Genomic DNA, 22,310 nt, shown 5'->3' with positions numbered 1-22,310 from the left:
TTTTCTGGACCCACCCTTCAAATGCGTGCTCTAGGAGAGGGTCATGGTGGTGTCCACACTTACAAAGTGGACAGAGTTCAGAACAGCATTTGCCCTACCAAAGCGTTTTTCAGGTGACATAAGGTCCACGGCTGTTTTCTCTAAACTGGATCCTTTCATTGTGTTTCAGGTCTATTTATAGCCCCGGGAAATGCTGATGAGGTCAGTGCTCACAGGTGGGGCTGGAGATTGAAAAAGCACTTTTCCACCTGCGAGGGAATGTGAGCCTCCCAACACCTGTCATGTGAGAGAGAACAGCTTCCACTGAGACTCCTCGATGGGCGTGGGGGCGGGGCTGGTGAGCTCTGAGCTCTGGCCTCTGTCTGAAGGGAGCTGCAAATGGGTTTTTGCCATCCTACCTCTGCTGCTGTGACCCCAAGGGACCAAGTGATATGACCCAGGAAGCCCAGGTGGCAGGGATCCCAGGCCCTCTGCTCTTAGACCCGCAGAGGCCGATGGCTCAGCTCCCCTCCTGGAGGGGGCAGTTCTGCTCCAGGCTATCTTTAGGCGGGACCTGAATTGAGTGAGACCACCAAGGCCATCTTGAACTGGATCATAACATCTGCTGCCTCACTGCAGATGCCAGGGCCAGGGTGTCAGGGGAAGATGCTGACTCTGGGTTTTGTGTCTGAGATGGCCGGAGCAAGTGATTGCAAAAGGCCGTTTTCCATGCTCACCCTCCACCGTCGACTGGGTCTCTTGGAATGATGCGGACAGTGCTGCTGTGACCAGTGATCAAATGCATCTTCTGACTGGTCTGTCGATGACCCGACAGGCTTTCTGTCCAAACCCAGATGGTGGCAGGTGCCAACTGAGACCCTGCACTCTGCCCCTGCCTCTGTGCCTCACTCCGGCAGGGCAGCTCGGAGGAGCTATGCAAGGGCCCCCACCCGGGCAAGACCTCTGCAGAGCCCAGCTCCAGCTGGCAGGGGTGTTCATGGCATGGAGTCCCCGGCCCGCGGCAGACAGCGATGTCTCCTGGCACCACGGCCGCTGCGCCTGCGGTTTCAGATTCCTTCCCTGTCCCGTCGCTGGTGTTGCGGGTGATTTATTTGCTGCTTGGCAGAACTCAGTAGCCCTTAGGAAATGGATGTCAGCTTATTGTGTTTGGGGGAGGGATGGGTATGTACTTTCCGCTACATAAACTGGAGCCTTCCTAGTTCTACGTCCGTCTGCCCATAGGCTGTGTTGGGAGCCTCGGCCTGGCCCTCACCCACTCACCTTCTTCGTGGTCTTTGCCTGGAGACAGTGGCTACAGCCTTCCCAAGTCCCAAGTTCATGAAAACAGCCCATAGTAAGAGATGCTTGCTTTAAACATGAACCCAGATTCATTGTCATCTGACATTAGAAATCTGAATTCAAAGATTTCCTGGTGGGACGAGGAGAAGATGAGGCTCTCCTCATGCCTGCTCTTCTCTGTTCCTGGCTGGGCACGTGATGGTCTCAGCACTCACAAGACGTATCTTCTCATGAATTACCTGGTGTTTGGGACAAGCAACAACAGCCCTTGGCTGGGTGGATGGAGCCCAGAGTCAAGAGACATCAGGGAGACCTCGAGGCCAGGAAGGCCACAGGAGCTGCCTCATAGTCCCAAAAGTGCTCCGGTGCAGTGAGCTGTCCTGCGTGATGTGCAGATGTGCAGCATAAAGGGAGGTAAAGGGAGGGTGCCGATGGGGGTGGCCAGCAGCCACGGGGTTATTTGATGTTGAATGTCACACTCCTTTGGTGGCGTGGGATGCTTGGGGAGTGCAGACCTTCACAGGCACCCTGGACCCCACTCCACAGCCTGGCATGTGTGCCGTCAGCACCAGCTCCATGCATCTGTCTCCCCAGCACCCAGGACACAACATTACCAACAGGCTGAACCTCAGAGCCGGGGCACGCACGGGACCTGGATCGAGGATGTGTGAGGGACTGACTTTGCTGAGCCACCGTCCAGCCCAGGATGGGAGACCGTCATCTCCTGGTTCCACCCAACATGCTGCATGGTGCCAGACCCGACCGTGACCCTCACCACACAGGGCCCAGGCTGCCACTAGGATGGAAAGTGACTCAGGAAGGCAGGCCACCCCCTGCTAACAAGACCCAGTCACTGCTTTGGGAGAGGCGGGCAGTGGCCCTGGGAGGAGAGGGTGGGGGTTGAAGTGTGGACTAAGGACATCAGTGGGAAGGGGCGGGAGGTGTGTGGGCCCAGGCTCCATGCCTGGAACATGCGACTCGGCCTCATCAGATTGTGCTTACAAAACAGACTGAAGAAAAAGTGACCAGGGGTTGCAGGAGCAGGACTGCAGAGCTCTGAACCCCAAGCATGGAGCCCTTCTGAGCATGGGTGTCAGCACTCAAGGGTTGAATGCCCATGATGCTTGCCTGGTACCTGATTAGGTTTGGATATTCACCTCTCATCCACGGAAAGTGCCGCTGGGAGAGACAGAGCATACACCAGCAGTGCCTGGGGCTGAGGGTGGAACTGGGGGCTGACGGCAAGCAGGCTCGAGAGGATTTTGGGGTGATAAAAAAGTTGTAAAACTGGAGTGTGGCGATGGTTTCACAAATCTGTAATTTTACCGAAAAACATGCAATTGTATGCTTGCTCGGTGGGTGAATTTTATGACATGTAAATTATACCTCAGTAAAGCTTTAAAAAGCACACTGCTGGGCATTCAGAATTTGCAGAACAAATGGTCAGCCATGGGACTCTGCCTCTGCTCCCTCTTCCCTGCCTCAGTTTCCCAGTCCATGACAGGGGAGAGGGATTTCTAGAGAACCTTGTGCTGTGCAACTCTGGGCCTTGTTAGCTCCAAAGCCTCTCCCAGCCAGTCACTTTCAGGAGCAGCGAAGGCCACGTAGTGCCTGAGGTTGGCCCAGGAGAGGGGTCTCCTGCCCCTGGGAGGAGCACCAGGCAGGGACCACTCCTGTGGTTGTTCTGGAACTGTCGCCTAGCCTCCCGAGATGTAGATGATGGCAGGTTGAGGGTGCCCTATGCCAGGTGGTGCCCAGGTCCATTGAAGGCACAGCATCGGTCTCTCAGTGCACCTTCTCCACCGCCCAAAAGCTGTGCTTGTGGCCATGGTGCAACCTCCTAGCCCGGGTCCATCAGGCCTGGAGCAGTGTTCAAGCTTCACACCCCAATCTAGGTGTGGTTTCCGGAATGCATCTGCCACAATAAACCCCTGGGGTTCAAATAACTGCTAGAAACATGGCTCTGTGTCAGGGCTTGCCATTCCGGCATCAGGACCGAGTGCTCACTGTTATGGGAGCGGCAAGGCAGGTGGGGAGCCCTAGGCCTGTACAGCTGCTGACTGAGCTCCCTTGCAGACACAGAGGCCCCGAGGGTGAAACCGTGAAACTGAGCACGGCAGCCCGTGGGTAGGAGACACTGAGCCCAGGCCTCTGTGCCACACCTCCCTGAGGAGATGCAGGAAAGCGACCAGGTGTGGGGCCTGCCCAGGGTCTCCCCAGAGGCCTGTGGATCTTCAGGCTTCATCCAGATCAGGTGGGGTCCCTAAGCCAACCTCCCCCAGCCCTGCAGGCACAGGCACCTTCACACAGAGGAGCAGAGGGAGGGAGTCAAGTTGGACAGGCTGAACTTCTCCCTCATGGGCTGGTTGGCATTGACGCCTCGGGCCGGGTCTGCAGTCAGTCCGGGGGCTCCTTAGGGAGACTGGCAGTGCTGGGAGATGAAGACACCGCGCCTGCCATGTCACCTCGGCACGCGAGTGTGCTGGGGACAGATTTGCATCCCTCTATTGTGCATGAGTCATGTGAATATTCAGTCACCAAATGTGTGGGGATAAAATTAATGGATTCTGATTCATCTGGAAAACTCCCTTCCCCACTGACAATGTCTTTGATTTTTTTTTTTTTTAATTTATCTTTGCCAATGACCAGCATGAAGTTAAACCAGTGTGAAAATATGGACGTGCACTCCTTGAGCCCCCGAGGAAAGACCGGTCCCAACGTGGCCCCCACCACGCCCTTGAGGGCACGCCGTCTCACGGGAGGCCCCCGAACTTCCCTGAGTCCTGACCCAGGTGAGTGGGCAGCAGCGTCTTCCATTGCACACAGCATTTCTCCTGAGTCCAGATTCCTGTTTTCTCTGGAGACTGCCAAAAAATCGTCACCTACAGCATCTGCCTTTCTTTTCTTGCGATTGAACTGGCTGTCCCCAGCAGATGAGTCTGTGGGAGCAGATGGGAAACTGGCGGAAACCCAGGGAGGAGGGGGAAGCCGGGTGGCTGGCCACCTGGAGGCCAGGAGTTGGCCACTGCAGGGCACCCCTGCCCTTGTGGGTAGGAGCCTCCTCCCTGGAACCCTGTAGCCTTCAGCAAGACTCAGAACACACACGTTGTCCCTCTTAGAATCACAGCGTGTGCTTCTGTGCTAAGGTGGCCACAGCACACATGGAGGTGAGGACTCAAGCACGGCCAACAGCCAGACTATACTCTCCACCTCCCATCACTATGACCGCCGGCTTCTCCAACAAAAGGTTCTGGGTGGTGCTGGTGAGGTCCCTAGGGCACCGTGCTGCGTGTGAGTGTGCACGGGCGACTCTGATACAGCCCTGCCCTCAAACAGCTCCGGGATGTGTGGAGAGAAACATCTGTACACCAGTAACGTGTTTTGGTGGCATGGTGGTCACAGGCCCGCCAGCCACCAGCCTCTGTGCTCCATATGGGGTGCGGCTGTCCCTGGGACGGTCACCTACAGAGCCAGCAGTTGGCAGGACATCCTCATCTGAGAGGCAAGGAGCAGGACAGAAGGAAAGGCTGCTTTGAAATCCTGTCCCTTCACCCAAACTGAGGACACCTGGGGATAAAGCAAAGCTCCCTAGGAGTGGACGCTGTGACATGTCTCCCCAGGTACCTCCCTGTGCACCCCCCCATTCGAACCTGCTTCCCACAGGGATACCTGCAAAGACACACTCTGAAAACTCATCCCAGGAGATGAGCAGCCGTGTGAACAGACCCTGCACACGAGGGGAGGCTGCGCGTCCACAGGAGATCGACTGCCCTGGGCTGCTGGGCAAGAGAGTGTGAAGGCTCCGAGTCGGCATACAGAAGGCACTCAATAAGTGCTAGAGGAACTTGAATCTGCCGTGTGGGGATGACAGGGTGTTCTGAGCATCTGCTGCTGTGTAACACGTGACTCCTGAACTCGGTTGAAAATAACAACCGCCAGTCCCTGAGCTCACCAGTCTGCAGTTTGGGGGTGAAGAGGGCTGAGAGATAGAGACAGAAAGAGAGAGAGAGGGGAAGCTGGTCACGTTGCTCTGGGAAGACATGTCTGGGCAGTCCTCCCGTCATGGCGGTGATGGTTGGGTGCGCTGCTCAGCAGTCCTCCCGTCATGGTGGTGATGGTGGGGTGCGCTGCTCAGCAGTCCTCCCGTCATGGCGGTGATGGTGGGGTGCGCTGCTCACCTGTTTCCCATTAGAGAGAAGAACCCTTTCCAGAGGCCTCCCTCCCTTTGACCAGGTCAAGAGCTAAGGCTGAATGTTGCCTGGCACGCTGTGAAGTCCCATAGGCCTGTGGCCCTGCCTGACTCTTGGGGAGCCTGTGGAAGTGGGGAGGGGTGGGCAAGAGGACGCCAGGAGGAGAAAGATCAGTTCGGGGGAATTAGCACCAGGCCAGAGGGCAGGAAGAACAGCCATCCCCACTCCCCACTTAGGATGGCCAGGCCTAGAGCCTGCAAAGGGGTCAACCCTTGAAATTCAGAAGTCCCAGGCCAGGCTGCTGGCTCTGAACCTCATCTATGAATTCTCCTGAGCCACTCCACATCCCTGAGCCTCAGTTTCCTCATCTAGGAAAGGGTGAATCACTGCACTTTCTTCCCAGCTTGGGCAAGTGGCATGTGATGCTCGGGGCCCCGCTGCGTGGCATGGAGACCTCTTTTCTGACAGTGAGATCACCTTAGTTTCCACACAGCCGTGTATTTTGTCCCTCACGTTTGCACAGCCTAAGATTTTGTCTGTTACCGCCTACCCTTGAAAGGCCGGTGAACCTCCAGCCTCTTCCGCATGCACCTGCAGCTGCAGCCTGAGTTGATGGCAGGGCCTGCTCTGCCCCCAGGCAGCAGTGGAAAGGGCCAGGAATCCCTCATTTCCACACCTGGGTACTCCTTAACCCTACAGGATGGATCTTTTTCAGCAACTGGGGCATCTGAGAAGGAAGTACAGTGCATAGGAGGAAGAAGAGTGGCCGGTGAAGCATTTCAACTTCATATGCTAGTTGCTCAAGGCCTTTCTGCAGCTGTCTCTGGATAGGAGGGCCCCATGTTCTCCAGTGGACGTGTGTGTATGAGGAGGTCCCCACTGGACTCCACCAGTGGTCCCTGGAGTCACAAAGAGCAGGTGGCTATACCTGCAGACTTTACCTATGGGGTCACTTCTGTGGGCTCTGACCTCGGCACACCTAGGATGATCTTGCTGGGGACCCGGGAAGAATGCCAGGGAGCTGCGGAGTTCCTTTCTTGACTTGTGAGCTGGACAACAGGCCCTCTGTGCTCAGGATCCATGGGGCTCCTTCACTGGACCCCAATGGGCGGTCACAGAAGGTCTCACTGGGCCCGGATGGACACGTCACAAAGGGTCTCCAGAGGAAGCTGTCACCCTTCAGAGGACCTGCCATGAAGGGCAAGTGACACTGTGCGCAAAAACACTGTGCAAAGCAAAGCAAACCGCACAAATCCAGAAAATGTGGAGAACAGGGGGCTGCCCAGGCATTTGGTATCATTTGTAAGTAAGACAAGAACTGCAGGTTCCAGGAGGTGGCGGGTGTGCTTGGCAGGCGCTGGGCTGTGATTCTCTGACGGGTCTGATGGTGCCTGAGGCCGTCCTCTGAGGAAGGGCCACCTGCTCCATGTGAGGGAGAGAAAGCACTGCCCGTGCCCTGAGAGCTGATGTTATGCCTAAAAGAAATGCACACAAGCAGAAGTGTCCTCGGCCAGATTCTCCCTCACTACAAACATGTCTTTTGGCCAAAGAGAAATTCTAGTTGTTCTAAAGGCAAAATCTGCAGAGCCCGTCTTATCTCTGGCATTGCCACTGCCTTCTCATCCTGCCACGTGGCCCTTCCCATTGCCCTACACTCTCTCCACCTCTGTCATCTGACAGACCTCTTTTTCCAGGAGCCCCTCAGCCAGCGGGAGTGCACTCCCAGCTTCACCGCTAGGCATTCCTAATGGAATTCTGCTTCTTTTTCATTTCTTTCCAGGCCTCCTTTTATCCATGAATCTTAAAATTCCCAAATGATTTAGCTGGTCCTTGGAACGGAATCCCTTGTGTAGAAGAACATAACAGCTCAGAGAAGAAAGACAAGTGGCCAAAGCCACAAACAAGGCTGAGGGCTGAACCATGGCTGGAATTCAGGTTTCCAGGCCAGACCTTTCTTTGCAGCTTGGAGGAGAAGGATAACACATCAGCAGAAGCAAGCCGGAGATGCTGCAGTTAGCAGAGGGAGTGAGCTGAGGAGGCACTTCTTCCACTCAGGGAAACAGCCAGGAGCTGCCAAGTGACACACTCTGACCAAGAAGAAGTGTGCCAGGGACATCTGAGACACCTTTTCCTTTCCTCATGGAAATGGCAAAACAGCTGGCACTGCTCTTCAAGAGTGGACGCAAAGCCTGGAGGAGCAGCAGACATCCCGCAAAGGCGAGAGAAAGGCCAGGAGAGCCACAGAGCCTCTGCCCGGATGTACAGCTGCTGAGCCAACACCAACCAGCACTGACCCCCAAACCACCTGCCCCGTGAGAAAAACACACTTACTGGTTTACACCATTGTTTTCCGGGTATTTTATCACACGTAGCCTAATTTATTCCCACATGATGCGGGTTTTCTGCCGAGATGCAGCACACAGCCACTCCATCTCAGGGGAGCGATAGGTGCAGGAACAACAACAAATTTCAGTCTCTCGACACAGTCGACTTTGTTGCCTCCTGACTGTCCCGCACAGCAGGTGCTCCTGGTCCGTGGAAACCTTCCTTCTGCACTTTTGCCCTCCCCCAGGTCAGCGGAGGATGCTGCATTCAGCCAGCAGATGGGAAACACGCGACAGTTATCTACTGATGCAGAACAAATCACCCCCACAACTTAGTGGCTTCAAACCAGAAACAGTTATGATCTCACAGTTTCTGGGGGTTGGAAATCCATGCACAGCTCAGCTGAGTGCCCCCACCTTGTATTCTTGGATGAGGGTGGAGTCAAGCCCTCAGCAGGGGCTTGGGTTTTATCTGAAGGTTCAACTGGAGTGGGTTCCATGTCTAAGCTCATTCATGGTTGTCGGTAGAATTCAGATCCTCATGGACTCTTGGACTTGGAGCCTTTGTCCCTGGATGACCGTTGGCTCCAGTCTGTGCTCAGGCCCTTGCCATGGGGGCCTCTGCCTGGTGTAGTGCACAGCATGGCTGCTGGCCTCATTAAAATAAGGGAGAATGGGAGAGAGGGAGGGTGCTGGGACAGGACAGTGAGAGCAGAACAGAAGCCACCGTCTTTTTATGTCCCACCCCATTACTTCTGCAGTGTTCTGTGTAGTCCCTTCCATACTCAAGGAGAGGGGTCACACAAGGGTGTGAATGCCAGGCGGCAGGGATTGCTGGGCATCTCGGAGGCTGCCTCTCACAGGCACAAAGGCAGGCCTGTGCCTTGTCCACCTGTCCTGGGGTGGCACACTTCACTTCTGCTTGCCTGTCTCATCAGATGACCACACCTGACCACGAGGACGCTGGGAAGGCAATCTAATGAAGGTCCAGGAGCCACAGGACATGGTGAGGAGAGTGACCACAGTCAGGCTCTGCCCCACCGGGTGGAAGCCCCTTCCTCCAGGACCTGCAAGGCTCCCTGCTCTCATCGGCTCCCCCAGCCCAGGAGATGCTCTGTCTCACTTGCTGGAAGGTATTTTCCCTTCATGCTTCTGGCTAAGATACTCTGTACTTCAGATTCTTGCTCTTCCACTGAAACCCAGGGCTTGCGTTTTTGGAAACAAAATCCATAAATTCTCGCAGGGGATGAGATTTCTGCTTTGACTAAGTCATGACCCTCTGTAAGGCAATGAGCCTGGCGCTGCTGACCACCTGCTTGAATTGGAGGATGGACAGAGAAGGAGAGATTATGGGGCAAAAGCAGAAGGATAGATGCCCTCCAGGGAACACAGCATACATTCTAATCCCTCGACCAAGGACTCTGATGATATCAGGCAAGCTTGTGGTCCCCCGCAAATACCTGGCCTTTGCTACTCAGGTGGGAGATGAGTCTTGGAACCACGTGCCTTTTCCATTGGGCTGCTGGGAGTGAGTGGGACCCGTGTGTTCTGTGGAAACAGAGGCTCTCAACAGAGTCCAGCATCGGGGCGGGGCTGCCTCACTCAGAGGTAAGAACGTGGGTCAGGGTTGATGTTCCCTGAGAAAGTAATTTTAAAGTAATGTTGACTTGCTCCAACCAACACACCCCCCAGACATCTTCACCATGCAAAAAAATGTTGTGTCTAATGCGTGTGTCCTAACAATGAATCACTTCACTGGGGCATCTTAGAATGCCTGACACGCATGCCACGTGGCAGCTTGGGTCTCCCCACAACACTGCTCCAGTCCTGCACACTCATCCAGAACTTGCCACCACTCCTGCCAAGTAGTGAATCTCTTTCTCCTGCTCTTGGAACTTATGAGACTTGAGGGCCACCTCACTGAATAAAATGCTGCAGAAGTGACACCATATGACTTCCAAGGCCAGGACATGCAAGATGAGACAGCTTCTCCTTGGACTTCCTTTCTGTCAGGACCTTGACCTTGTAATCAAGCCACCACGGTGTGAGGAAGCCCAGGTGCTCTGGCCGACAGCCCCCGCAAGGTCCCTGCCCACAGTCAGCATCAGCCACCAGACATGAGTGAGCATTCAGGCCACTTCAGACCCAGCCTGTAAACCCTCCCCGCTGGCGTCCACGGCACGGGGAGAAGCTGTCCCACCCAGCAGATTCATGAACAAAATAAAGGTTGTCATTGTTATTAGCATCAAGAGTTGGGGTTTGTTACACAGCATTAGACAATAGCCACGGCACATGCTTCCTAGCACACTGGCCCAGGTGGATAACTTGTTACGTGTACAGTGAGAGCCACCTGCTAGTGGAAGGGATGACAATAGGCAATAAACCAGTGAAACCAAAAAGAAGCAGATTTGGTTTAACAATGGTCTTGCACTCTGACCGTGATCTCCTGGGAGACCAGGGCATAATGATCAAGCCACATGCCCGTGAATGAGGATGGAAGAGTGGAAGTCGTGTCCAGAAAGGGGCACGTGAAGGCGCTGCAGAATCCCCCATCCTCACGGCGTGCAGTTCTGGCACAGGTTCCCAGTGCAACGTGACACCTCCCTTCTCCGGGAAAAAGGGCCTGTATCCAGCTCACGCGCAGCGGCACAAGGGCATTGAAAAGGCAATGAAATGAAGTGAAAGTTTGTGGGGGCTCTGGAAACAGACCCCTCCTCCACTCCTCCCACTCACGGGAGATTGTCACCAGCCGATCTGCCAGGAGCCGCTCCTGCTGCCCTGGACCACACTCGGAATGCCCTGTGTGCTGTCCCCAGAGCCCAAGCCCCCAAGGCTGTGCTGGCCTGCACTTTCGGCTGCCCTGACCTCCACCTGCAGGCGAAGCTGCAAAGATGTTTACAGTCAGGCTCTGACACCCTACCCTGTGCAGTGGACCCAGGTGTGTGGGGCCTGAAGATGCTACAACCTTGGAGACCTGCAAGAAAAAGAGAAAAATTATAAACACAAATTTAAGCATAAAAGTGAACAGTTACTTTGAATGAGAAGAAAATTGCAACCAATTACGACTCTTTAAAAACTGACAAACACCACAAGCATCACAAAATGAAGAAAAATAGCAGCATCAGTCATTTACTAATTATCAGCCTGTTGTACATTTCTCTCCAAATTTTGTCTCTATACTTTTTCATGGTCTCTTCATACAAGCACACAGCATCATTTCTATGACAAAAATGGAAAGATAATCCGGTCTCCTCCAGCATGAGTGACCTCTTTTTTCTCTTAGTTGTTGACAGTTTAGAAAAGTTCATTTTAACTTGGCAGCCTATTGTTGGTAACGACGAGAGAAATTTTAGGATTCTTGTCAAATTTAGGAAAATCTCTGCCATATTTCTTTCACACCTGATCTGTAAAATATTAATGCTTTTTATGTTTTCTTGGGTAGTGAATGTTCTTAAAAATTTCGGATTGATATTCTGAACTAATTTCACTTTTGTTGAACAGATAGTGGGTTTTCAGGTGGCAAAAATTACAAATTCCTCTTAAGAATTTTTTCCCATTGGATGGGAACTACACATTAGAGCTCCTGGAACTTCAGTCGTATCAGCTTCATGTAAATTTCGCCGAGCTTGTGTGTCCCCAGGCAGGCGAGCCTCTCAGCAGCAAAGCCAGGGCTGTGCCATCGCCTACCGCACAGGGCTGTGGGGAGTCAGTGCGGCCGTGCAGGTGCCAGCCCACTCCTAAGTGCTGGATACAGATGAGCTTTATCATTACTTACTGCTGTACACCCTGGCAAATGTCTCCACAAGACTGTAAAGTGAATATTGGCAGCATGTGTTAGAGCAGCCCGGATAGTTCTCCTGCAAAACACAGACCTTGGGAAACCTTGGCTAACTCTTGTTTGTTTGTTTGTTTGTTTTTTGAGAAGGAGTCTCGCTCTGTCACCCAGTCTGGAGTTCAGTGATGCGATCTCTGCTCACTTCAACCTCCACCTCCCGTATTCAGGTGATTCTCCTGCCTCAGTCCCCCGAGTAGCTGGGACTACAGGCGTGAACCACCACACCCGGCTATTTTTTGTATTTTTAGTAGAGATGGGGTTTCACCCTTTGGCCAGGCCGGTTTCAAATTCCTAACCTCAGGTGATCGGCTTGCCTCAGCCTCACCAGGTGCTGGGATTACGGGCATGAGCCACCTCACTCAGCCAGCTAACTCTTTGGCTGTCGCCCAGTTTTTAAAGGACAGCACTGTCTTTCCAACCCTAATGGAAGCTAATTTCTTGCTTATAAAGAGTTAACTAGAAATTAGCTTTCACTAGGGGTGGAAAGACAGTGTAGTCCCTTAAAAACTGGGTGACAGCCCTACCTGCACAGCCAAACACATCTGTGAGAACAGTGTGGTAAAACAGTACACATGCAGGTGAGAACGCCGCTGGGGGGAGTGCAAAAGGGGGACACCCTCCTGGAAACTGGCTTGGCTGTGCCCTAAAATGTCAGCCACATACCACTATATGACTCAGCAGTCTAGGTCCCTGGGCATTTTCTCTAGATAAATAAAAACCTGAATGTGGATGTTTATAGCAACTCTAGTCATAATCACCAAACACTTGAAAAGCCCAAATGCCCTTTAACAGTGGAATAAATGACAGCACGTTTGTGTCATGGACCACTTCCCAGAAATAAAAAAGAACTAACTTGATACAGGCAACAACCTGGGGTGGGTCTCAAGAAGTCACGCTGAGCGAAGGTAGCTGTGCACTGTGGGACTGAATCTGCTCCGTTCTTGAAGAGACACCACTGTGGGGATGTTAAACAGGTCAGCAGCCCCAGGGGTTTCGGTGCAGGAGGGTGTGGCTACACGGGGCAGCAGGGGGGTGTCGTGCTGATGGAATGTGGTGGTGGTTACACAAATCTCTATGTCTGTTAAAACTCACAGAACCACGCACAAACAATCAATGCTACTGTGTGGCTCTAAAGTGCTGTTATAAAGAAATACCTGAGACTTGTGCTGCTGTAAAGAAATACCTGAGACTGGGTAATTTATAAAGAAAAGAGTTTTAATTGGCTCATAGTTCTGCAGGCTGTACAGGAAGCGTGGCTGGGGAGGCCTCAGGAAACTTACAGTCACAGCAGAAGGCGAAGGGCAAGCAGGCACGTCTCACATGGCTGAAGCAGGAACAAGAGAGACAGCGGGGAGGTGCCGCACTCTTTTTTTTTTTTTTTTGAGACGGAGTCTCGCTCTGCCGCCGAGGCTGGAGTGCAGTGGCCGGATCTCAGCTCACTGCAAGCTCCGCCTCCCGGGTTCCCGCCATTCTCCGGCCTCAGCCTCCCGAGTAGCTGGGACTACAGGCGCCCGCCACCTCGCCCGGCTAGTTTTTTGTATTTTTTAGTAGAGACGGGGTTTCACCGTGTTAGCCAGGATGGTCTCGATCTCCTGACCTCGTGATCCGCCCGTCTCGGCCTCCCAAAGTGCTGGGATTACAGGCTTGAGCCACCGCGCCCGGCCCGCACTCTTAAACAACCACATCCCGTGAGAACTCACCCGCTAAAGGGTACCGAGGAGATGGTGCTAAGTCATGGGAACTCCACTCCCATGAGCTGATCACCTCCCGCCAGGCCCCATCTCCAACACTGGGCATTACAATTCGAGGTGAGATTTGGACGGAGACACAGGTCCAAACCATATCAGAGACAATGACAACTACACAGCCAGGGGAACTCCCTTCTGGGCCCAGATGCCCAGGACCTCAACCAAGTAGCTCATGGGGTAGCAAAGGCTGCATGCCAAGCAGGGTTTAGGCATCTGAGCCTTGCTCGTTTCAGAAGCACACGTGGTGGAGGGGCAGACGGACTGGGGTCGGGGCCTGCGGGCAACCTCCTCCGAGGGCAGGGCCGGTATCCAGGGGACAGGAGAGAGGGGTAGCCTGGCAGCGCCTCGCAGGCATGGAAGGAGGGAAGGAGTCATGCACATCTGAGAGGCAAGAAGATTGCCCATGAGGCTGCCTGGCCGGGGACGTGGCAGGGGGAGCCACAAGGGTCCAGGGCCCTGAGCAGCCTCCCGTGTGGTGAGATGGGTCAGGCCTGAGTGGGCAGTGCTCAGAGAGTTGATTCTGAGATGTGGGAAGGTGCTGAGGGCCAAGCCCTCTGAAATGCCAGCAAAGCACTGGTCATGTGAGAGTGGGAAGGGCGGTTAGGGAGGGGACTGCTGTGTCACCAGGGACACCCAGCTGGCTCTCCGGTCCTGGACCCCTGACCACCTCCCTCCCTCCCAGATACCTCTGTCCATGCTTCCTGAGAGGCGACACCAGCTTGACAGACAAACCGTTGGGAACCAGGAACACAAGGAGCCCCCCCATGCATGGGGCTGGCAGGGGTCTAAGGAAATTGGAAAGAGATTTTTGTCTACCCACACGGAGTCCGTCTGATACAAATCCACTGCAGGATGCGGTGCGGGCCAGGAGCACCCAACCCCTGCCTGGAGAATCGAAGAGAGTGACGGGAGCAGCCCGTTTCATGGCATCTACCCCGTGGTATGTGGCGTTTCTAATTTTAGACGCAGGTTGTCATGGCAACAGGATGTGTTTTTTTGTTAAATATAGCAGCTGTTTCAGTCTCACATGCCCTGTGGACAGGAGTGTGCTTTTGCTTGGAAAGCACTCGGATATTAGGTGTAAGGAATGAGAAATGAAAAAGATCGGCTTTACATAGGAGAATGGAGGAAGCGTGCCTGATAAACAGTGTTTTCAAAGCATCAGAGCAGAGGCCGTGCGATTCCAGGCCGGGGGCTTTCCCCCGACTTGCCAGCGCACCAGTGTCTCTGAAATAAGACTGCACTGCAGAAAACCTCACTCCAGCCATGCCCAGGAGCCCAGGCTTTGGGGGCTACCCAACAAGGGTCGCTCTCTGGGGCCCTCTACACTTGGGCACATCACGTGAGCTTTGTTGGTCCTGGTCTCTCCATCTGCAGGTCAGAAAGGCACCAGCTCCCAGGACCCTGGTTCCTGGGCGGATCTTGCACCCACTGGCTCTGGCACCACTTCATAAATGACAGTCCTATTTCCACTGTGAAGAATAATGCACACTGATGCGAGTGAACACAAGGCAGCTTCCTTCCCACGGCCGTGTGTCGCCTGCGAAGGAGGCTAACAGAGCCGTGCTCAGGCCTCCCAGGAAGGGTCCACTGGGTCAAGGCCCTTTTAGAGGAAAGGCTGCTTTCCCTGGGCCCCATACAGAGATATCACTCAAGCACTTTGCCCACTTCTCTATTAAACAGCAAATCCCCCATATTAATTTTCTGTTTCTGCTACAGAAAATTGCCACACATTTAGTGGCTTATGACAGCACGCAGTGATTACCTCACAGTTCTGTTGGCCAGAACTGCAGCTCAGGCTCACTGGGCTAAAATCAAGGTGTCTGTAGGGCAGGGCTGTGTTCCTTCTGTAGGCTGAAAGGGTGAATGCATTTCTTCATCTTTCCCAGTGTCTAGAGGCCACCAACATTTCTTGGCTTGTGGCCCCTTTATCCATATCTGAGGCCAGCGATACCACATCTTTCTGACCCTTCTTCCACCGTCATTTCTCTCTGTGACTGCAGCTGGGAAATGTTCTCCACTTGATGGTAACTGGCGACATTCACAGATACTTACATCTCTAAGTAGCTCTCAAAAAATCTTTTAGAAGAGACCATAATAATCACTTGAGCATGCCTGACTTTCATTCTTTCATCCACTCATCCATGCACTTATCCATCCATCCACTCATGCATCCACATACCTACTCATCCGTTCATCCACCCATCATTCATACATCCACCTATCCATTCGTCTGTCCATCCACCAACTCTTCCATTCACTCATTTACTTGTCCATCCACCTACCACCCATCCATCTACTCACTTGCCCACCCACCCATCTATCCATCCATTCATCTACTCACCCATCCTTTCATTCATTCATCCATCCATTCACCTATCTACCTACCCCTCCACCCACGCATCAGTCCACCCATCCACTACCCATTTATTTATGCAACCATCTATCCATTCGTCTATTCATCCATCCATTTGCCATTCATCCTTCCACGCATCCATCAATCCATCATCTATCCATCCCATCCCTTTCATCCATCCATTCATCTATCCATTCACCTATCCTTTCATTCATTCATCCATCCATCCACCTGTCCATCCACCCATCTATGCATCAATCCACCAATTCACTACCCATTTATTTATGCAACCATCTATCTATTCATCTCTCCATTCATCCATTTGTCCACCCATCCATCCACCTATCTATCCATTTATCCCATCCATCCATCCATCCATCCACTCACTCATCCTTCTATTCATCCATCCATCCATTTATCCATCCATCTACTTATCCATCCGCACACCCACCCACACATCAATCCACCCATCCACTACCCACTTACTTATGCAACCATTCATCTATTCATCTATCTATCCATCCAGTTCTCCACTCATCTATCCATTCATTCATCCACCCATCTATCCATCCATCCCATCCGTCCATCCATCCATCTATCCATCCATCCATCCATCCATTCATTTATCCATCCATCCATCCATCCATCCATCCATCCATCCATCCATCTATTTATCCATCTATCCATTCATTCATCCACCCATCTATCCATCCATCCCATCCGTCCATCCATCCATCCATTCATCCGTCTATTTATCCATCCATCCACCACTTATCATACCTTACTACAAGGTAGTAAGGCACCTGTGCTAAATTCAGGAGAAAAAGAATTGAATAAAACGACTCTTGACCACGAGGAGCTCACATTCTATTAGGGAGTAAAGCATGCCAATAAGAAATTTCTACACACCCGCACAATTATCTCAGAACAGAATTGTGTGGGGCAGGGAAAATTCCTTCAGTCTGGGGAATATGAGCATTATTCAAATGAGACTGCTGTCCCCCATCAACTGAGATCCAGCTGGAGACTGAGAAATATCAGAAATCATGAGAATACAAGTCAGTGAGAAGTTGTACTAGGAAAGGTCAAAGGGAGGCATAGAACAGGTGTTGTGGGAGCTAACAGGAGGGGGTAGTTGCGTCCATCGTCACAATGCCACCCTAGCCTCCCACGGGATGTTTGCTCCGTAAGCTGGCCTGGGTCGACCTTAAGAATGTTTCACAAGAGAGAAACATTCTCTTCTTGTGCTGTGTCTGCTGACAAAATGTCTTAGAGCAATATTTGGATTTGAAATTCTAGCTTTGGGCTATTAATTTCTCTGAATCTAATTTTTCTCATCTATAAAGTGGAGATAATTATACTTATTTAAGGAATGTTGCCATGAACACATAAAACAATGTACACTGAGTACCTGGCTCCCTGCTTGGCACCTTTCTTGGTTGATTCATTCAACAGATACCAGTGGACACTTACGAGGGCTGAACAAGCTTGGTGGAGAAGAAGCAGGTACACAGTTAATGAGAAGTGCACCTATGTAGGGGCATGAGAGCTAAGAAGGGACAGACAAATGGCAGCAGTGCACAATGCCGAGGTGGCACCTGCTTGGACAGGGCACTGAGAAGATCTCCTGGGAGATCTTCCTGGGAGGCAGCACAGCCAGAGGCTGGGGAGGAGCCTGGGCTCTGGGCAGAGGAACGGTGCTGTGCAGTGCCTGACAGATGCCGGCTTTCTGTCCGCCCCTGCCTCCTGCTTGGCCTGCAGTAAGCAGCTGCAATCAGCCCCGGGTCCCTGGAGAGGCTTGGGAGGGGAAAAAGTCATAATGCACATTTTATCGAGTGGAGGATGAGGTCACCGGTGATTGATGCCTCGGTTGCTCCCAACACAGACATGTTGGGGGCTCTGGAAGTCGATGCCAGTGCCATGAGGACAAGGCTGGGGGAGACGGCTCCCAGGGCCCCTCCCTCTGTGCTCTGTGAGGACCATTACCAGGAGCGAGGGTAGGCGTCTGGAGGAGGTCCATTAGGCACCACAGCACAGCCCAGATCGATGCCATGGAGGGTGAAACAGAGCAGCAGGGAAGGGGTGGGCTGCTGCCCCCACTGGCCAGACACGGAGAGCACAAAGAATGCACGGAGGGGCCCAGGATCTGACTTGAAATATGCACTGACATCCGGGGGCCTTTAGGCCACATTTCATCCTGCTTCCATAAGGCTGTGTTTTCAGAACAAGGATGACTATGCTCTCTCCCTGGTCAGTAGGGGATGGTGAGGTGATTCAGAGGAAGCAGAAATTCTCAGGAACTTTCCAAAATGCAGGGCATTGCAGTGGCAGATTTACTTCCCGCTTACTCAGTACGTTAGGTCTAAGCACAGAAGGCTCCTCGGTGCGCGTTCCCGAGGCCCATTCCTGAGAACTGCACACTGCAGGCTGAGGCACTGGGAGCTTCCAGGACAGAGGGTGAAGTGGGGACCACAGGGTGTATGGCACCCATCGAAGGGTGAGGAAACCCCATTATTAGGGGCACATTAAAACCTGAGTGAGAATGATGCCCCCATCCTTCCTGAGCTATACACTGGGGAGCCAGCTTCATGGGGCCTCCCAGTGCCAGTCGGGCCCGGATGTGGCCTCCAGATTCAACGCTGTACTGCATTCGGAAAATCTGGTGGACATCTCCAGACACCCCCAACCCTGTGGCGTCCAGGCTAAGAATCTTAACCTCTCAGGGCCTCAGAGAGGTGCAGCCACATGTGCTCAGGCTCACACAGCAGCCTGGCCTGGGAGGGACAGCCGGTTCCTGCATCTGGGACCGGGGCTTCGGCACACCAGGACCCACGGAGCGCCCTGTGCCCACAGAGCCAGTGTGCTCTCGGGGGTTCCACGTGCAAACCATCGGCCGGCCTGCTGCCACCAGGCCTCTCTCTCCCATTTTCCAGACGGTTGGCCTGCTCCTGTTTGGAAAACAAGTGCGGAAACCCAGCCAGGCCACCTGAGGTCTTCCTCATTCACACCCTCCCCTCTCCGGCTCTGTGGGTGAGGCTGGAGTTCATGTATTAAACATTGTCGGCGGGGTTGGTGATTCTTCCCTGGATTACTTGGATGGTGTTTATTTTTATTTCTTTTGTCCGTCGCACAGTAAGTTTCTTCTCCCTTAAAAACGCTTTGCCCATGAGTTGCTCAAAACAAGGGGCTTCTGCCAGCACCGTTCCCACGCAGGGCAGAACTCCCACGCAGGGCAGAGTTCCCACGCAGGGCAGAACTCCCACGCAGGGCAGACGCCCAGGGGTCAGCCTGGGCCCGGTCACGGTGGGTTACGGGGTTCTTCATGTAGCCCCACAGACCCCACCCAGCTGGGCAGAGTTGTCCTCACCCCTGGCAGAGCTGGTGTTATGGTTCCCACAGCCTCTCCTGCTGAGAGGGGCAGAGTCGCTCCTGCTGCTGCGGTGACTTCCAGGCTGGCTGGAAGCCCCTCTCCTGGGGCTTTGGGTGCTGCGGCCTTCAGCTCAACCTCCTCAATTCCCCAAGCTTGCACAGTATGGGAAGGCTGCCCTTCCCCCTCCGCCCACACTGCAGGAGGCACATACCTGCTGCAGAGGGGTGGGAAGGGCCCCCGGCCACACTACAGCAGGCTTGGGGTGCTGGCAGCCAGGATGAGCTTGGTCAGCCCGGGGTTTACCTGGTGTTTCTGTTCCAGGGTATGGAGGCAGCACAGAGACGAAGCCCCCAGTTCTGCCCCCGAGACCATCAGGGGGCCTGCACTGTGCTACCCCTGCCCTTGGAGACGACTCCTCACACAGAATGGACCCAACGACCCAGCTGTGTGGGCCAACTGCCCCCTCCTCCCTGGCCTGGGTGTCCCCTGGGTGACGTCTACTGCCCAGGTTTTGGAGGTGTAAACTGACTGTGGGCATGTGACCACATGTGCCCTGTCCGGGAGGGGCTCCCCCGTTGGGGAGGGGCTCCTCTCCAGGCTGCAGAGCCCCATCCTCCCCAGGCTTCCTGCACCCGCTGTCTGGGAACCAGCAGCTGCAGCCCCTGTGCCACCATGGCCACATGTGGAGTGCAGTGTCTGGGAGCTTGGGGGTGGCATCACGCAGCCCTTCAGATGCCACCTCCCACCTGGCGGGCTCGTTACCTGGCTGAGCCTCAGTTTCCTCATCGGGATCTTACCCTTCTGCCGTGGCTGTGGTGAGGATGGCCTGAGGTCTCGGTGAAGTGGCCTGGCAGGGATGGGGTGGGTGCTAGGATGGGGAAGGTGCCTCCTCTCCTGCCTGGGTCCTGGAACAGGACGGCTCCCTGGGGAACGGGCAGGGGAATGGGGAGGAAGTTGTCTGTGTGGAACCTTGGAGCCTTGTGGAGAGCAGAGCCTGCAGAGGAGGGCTTCAGAGCAGACCCTGGGCCCACTGGACCCACTGGGGTAGACACAGCCACAGAAGAGCTGCGGAGGTCCCCCCAACAGCCTCTCCCAGGACAAGGCCACGTTGTGGTCGTGGGGATGTGGGCAGCCCACTGCCTCTCTCTGTCCTTGGGCTTCACTTGTAAAACACAGAGCCTGGGAGGAGCAACAGTTGGTGTCTGGGGGCCAGTGAGGACATTCTGGGGCTCCTCTCTGGCTCTCTGGGCAAGCCCTTGTCACTGTGACGGCTTCCCGAGCTCCTTCCCATCCATCCTCCTGCAGGACCTGCATGTCCCACAGCCCAGGGACGCTGCCCGAGGTGGCTAGGACAGCCTGGGTGTGCCGGGCCCCATGCCCTGGGCTTGCCCTCCAAGTGGAGGCGTCCAGGTGGGGAGGTGGGCATCCAGGGCCTCTTGTGGGCCCCTGCGTGTGGGATGTGGATGACCCTCGAAGCAGTTCTGATGGGCGGTCTGGGCAGCCCCCACAGGGAGAGCCTGGGAATGAGTGCGGTGGTCCCAGGAGAACGACCCGCCTGACCTGGCCCTGCCCAGGGAGATCCCAGGGACAACCGCTGATGCCTGAGAGGCTACAGAAGAGACCAGCCTAGTGGGTGTTGAGAGCCTGGGCCCATCCAAAGGCCAGGCTCCTTCTGCAGGTGTGAATGGATATTTGGGAAAGGGGCCCATAGAGGAGAAGAAAGCGGGGAGCTTGGTGGGGGCGGCGTGCTGGTGCCAAGGCAGAGCAGGCAGCCTACAGAGCAAGGGGCAGCCATCTGGGTACAAGGAAGGGGTTTGGACCCTTGGGACGGCTGCTGCAGGATGAGCGCAGGGGATGAGGGGGGCCAGGCCCTTGTCACCGTGACGGCTTCCCGAGCTCCTTCCCATCCATCCTGCTGCATGACCTGCATGTGGCCCTCCTGCATCAGACAGCCCCAAGCTTCCAGGCCTGGATCTATGTCCGCCCTGTGTCTGGGGGTGTCCTCGGATGCCGTGAGGGAGGGGGTAAGTGGCCCAGCAGATGGAGAAAGCCGCAGAACTGAGGGCTGGCTGAGCATCTGATTATGCCTGAATTCTCATCCCAGCTCACAACTGCTTCCTGACAGTTGCTGGTTCATTGCTACTGCTCTCTGCTTTGCAGTTGTGATGGAGAATGAGAGAGAAATACATTTGTTTTTTTTGTTTTTTTTTTTGGAAGAGAAGCTTGCTGTTTGTCCTCCCTAGTCCCTGCTCAGAAGGTAGCATCTCTGCAGCCCTGGCCCCGAGACAGCCCCTGCTCTGAGCACCACTAGCAGAGCTGCTCTGGAGATGCGGGAGGCAGCTGCTCCCAGTGGCCCCCGGGAGGCCATGGCCGCTGCAGGTAGTTATTCTAAAGAGCTTCTCCTCCCACTTGCCAGAGCTGAACACAGGTTCTGGAAGCTCCTCTAGCCAAGCAGGAAGATGGGAGATGCTGGCCTGGCCTGGGCCCTACCTCCAAGGCCCCAGGACTGAGGGGTAAGGGACTGAGCAGGGCTGTGCTAGAGGCCAGGGCTGGGTGACGGGGCCAGAAAGACGGGCCCTGCATGGGGAGAGGGGCGAGTTGTGCAGCCACACATGGTGCCCACTCCTGCTTTCAGGCTCGGCAGCAGACGCTTTGCCAGAGTCGAGACTCTGCCCGTCAGGGGTGGTCTTGGTGCACCCGCAGCCTGGCTGGCATCTGAAGGCGGGGCTGTCCACCCCCAGGCTGGCGTCTGAAGGTGGGGCTATTCACCCCCAGGCTAGGTAAGTGACTCTAGTCCTGCAACTTGTCGGGGAGTCAGGACACAGCTTCTGCCTATGGGGCCCTCTCAGCTCCAGGGATGACTGGTCAGCACCCCTGGCCACCTTTGGGGGTCTGGGTGCTTACTAAGGATCCCAGCCCACTGCACAACCTGAACAATCAGCTCACAGAATTTGGGGTGAGGGAGCTTCCCCAGGCCCTATGCATAGGCCTGTGTGTCATCAAAGCAGGAGTTTTTACTTCTATGAAGACGTAAAACCTACCACGGCTTTTTCTAAACAGCCATGCTCGCAGGTGACTCTGTGTGAGCCGGTTGGCCAGTTGTTGCAGAAGATGAAGTGGCCAGCTTGGGGTCTCACCCTGTCACCACTCAGCTGGCCTACAGTCCTAGCCCCGCCACAGCCCAGGGTAAATCTGGGTAGATCAGGGTA

General features: G+C 54.4%; 1 long non-coding RNA gene across 1 annotated transcript in view; it reads right to left on the bottom strand.

The window, feature by feature from the left end:
* The window catches only part of LOC112635798, a 38,937-nt gene extending 31,067 nt beyond the window's left edge, over positions 1-7,870 (bottom strand). Inside the window, exon 1 of the long non-coding RNA XR_003122090.1 lies at positions 7,800-7,870. This is a non-coding gene — a long non-coding RNA (uncharacterized LOC112635798). The remainder of the gene's footprint in view (positions 1-7,799) is intronic.
* Positions 7,871-22,310: the final 14,440 nt, after the last annotated feature.

This window comes from Theropithecus gelada, chromosome 12 (genome assembly GCF_003255815.1).
Source record: "Theropithecus gelada isolate Dixy chromosome 12, Tgel_1.0, whole genome shotgun sequence".
In the NCBI taxonomy this organism is placed as follows: Eukaryota; Metazoa; Chordata; class Mammalia; order Primates; family Cercopithecidae; genus Theropithecus; species Theropithecus gelada.
Note: the sequence above shows the minus strand (reverse complement) of the source record. Positions and strands in the feature narration are given on the sequence as shown.